Source organism: Rhinopithecus bieti, unplaced genomic scaffold (assembly GCF_001698545.2).
Source record: "Rhinopithecus bieti isolate Rb0 unplaced genomic scaffold, ASM169854v2 scaffold_3040, whole genome shotgun sequence".
Lineage (NCBI taxonomy): Eukaryota > Metazoa > Chordata > Mammalia > Primates > Cercopithecidae > Rhinopithecus > Rhinopithecus bieti.
Genome location: NW_016804657.1, coordinates 3,409,559 through 3,411,743, shown reverse-complemented (window position 1 = coordinate 3,411,743; position 2,185 = coordinate 3,409,559).

Below are 2,185 nucleotides of genomic sequence, written 5' to 3'. Positions count from 1 at the left end.
ACCACACACAAAAAAAAAAAAAAAAAAAAAAAAAAAAAAAAAAAAAAAAAAAAAAAAAAAAAAAAAAAAAAAAAAAAAAATATTTCTAGACCGGGCGTCATGGCTCATGCCTGTAATCCTAGCACTTTGGGAAGTCAAGAAGGGTGGATCACCTGAGGTCAGGAGTTCAAGACCAGCCTGGCCAACGTGGCAAAACCCCACCTCTACTGAAAATACAAAATTAGCTGGGCATGGTGGCGCATGCCTGGAATTCCAGCACTTTGGGAAGCCGAGGTGGGCGGATCACCTGAGGTCAGGAGTTCAAGAGCAGCCTGACCAACATGGAGAAGCCCCGTCTCTAGCAAAAATACAAAATTAGCTGGGCGTGGTGGCGCATGCCTGGAATCCCAGCTACTCAGGAGGCTGAGGCAGGAGAGTCGCTTGAACCCAAGAGGTGGAGGTTGCGGTGAGCCAAGATCATGCCACTGCACTCCAGCCTAGGTGACAGAGTGAGACTCTGTCTTAAAAAAAAAAAGAAAAAATCTGAGTATAAGTGGACCTGTGCAGTTCAAACCCATGTTGTTCAAGGGTCAACTGCACATTTCTCTTGCAAGAGTAACTTTCCAAAGCTACTCCTATGTCTGTAGTTTCTCTAAATAACCAGCTGGAAATAATCAATACGCCAAAAAGGCATGTTTTGGGGTGGCATATTTTGGTCTCCTACATTCATACTTAAAGGTGGTGTCTCCTGAGTCCCAACACCCTCGGGAGTCCATAGTCTGACTGGATACAAAGACTAACAAGCAAATATATAGTAAGAGCAAATAAACCAAAATGTAGTAAAAGCATGGAGATAGCAGAAAACTCTCAAGGGCATCAGAGGAATGGGAACATCCTGAAAGAAGGGAGTGAACTGAGATTTGAAGGGTGAATGTGAGTTCATCAAGGAGACCAAAGAGCAAAGGCTTGAGAGGGAATCTTTTGAGTCGTGGGGTATGAAAAAATAGTGGGTAATGCTGAAATATAAAGTGCAGTCCTGGATGAGAGGCCCCTTTCTGTTCTTTTATAGCACCTGGCACTTCAGACCACTTTGAGCATTTATCACCACTTCTCAACCAAAAGGGTGACCAAATGGGATTATTTGTTTCACAAACCCCTGTAAGAACTGTCAGCAGGGAGTGCTTTCCTTCTAAATCCCCTCATGGCAGGGAAGAATACTGGATAGGAGTAGGGGTAGATTTCCCTCTGGAAGGTCACCACCACACCAGAAAAGCCCCAGGAGTCCAGAGGTTGGTTTTCTTATATGGAACAGTCTGTTTGGCTCTGGCAGCTAAGAGGCTAGCCGTTCTACTGTGCCAGACTATAGGAGATGAATGAAATGAGCAGAAACCACAAAGAAGCCAAGAAGACCAATTAGTTAGCATATGAAACCCACCCCTAGAGACTCCAGAAGGACTCAGAAGATCACTGAGAGGGTTATAGGTTGTGTAAATCTGGTGGGGTAAGGAACAAAGAGCACTACTTGGTTACTGCTACCATGACCCAGTTTCTCCCTCTGGGCAGGTGTGGCTGGGAGAAACACAGTTAACATGGAGATCAGTAGGGCTGCCAGTAGTGGTTAGGGTAGGTCTGTAAATACTTTCCAAGGGGTACAGGGCAGTGGTTAGTTTCAAATAAATCAATGTCTAGATCCTCAATTTGATGCACCCCAGAGGACATCTGCAGCCCTGATTTTCTTTTCCCATCTCATTTTCTCAATTGCCCTCTTCTCATTTTATCAAAAAATGTTTATCTCTTACTATTCCCTAATCCTGACAAATGATGCATTACTCTGGGGTGAAAAAAAGGTGTAAGATATCAAAGGGACAATTCCAATTTTTTTTTTTTTTTTTTTTTTTTTTGAGACTGAGTCTCGCTCTATTGCTTAGGCTGCAGTGCAGTGGCGTGATCTCAGCTCACTGCAACCTCTGCCTCCTGGGTTCAAGTGATTCTCGTGCCTCAGTCTTCTGAGCTGGGACTACAGGCGCCTGCCACCAAGCCCACCTAATTGTATTTTTCGTAGAGACGTGGTTTCACCATGTTGGCCAGGATGGTCTCAAAGTCTTGACCTCAAGTGATTTGCCTGCCTCGGCCTCTCAAAGTGCTGGGATTACAGGCGTGAGCCACTGTGCCTGGCCCACAATTTTTTTTTTTTTTTTTTTTTTTT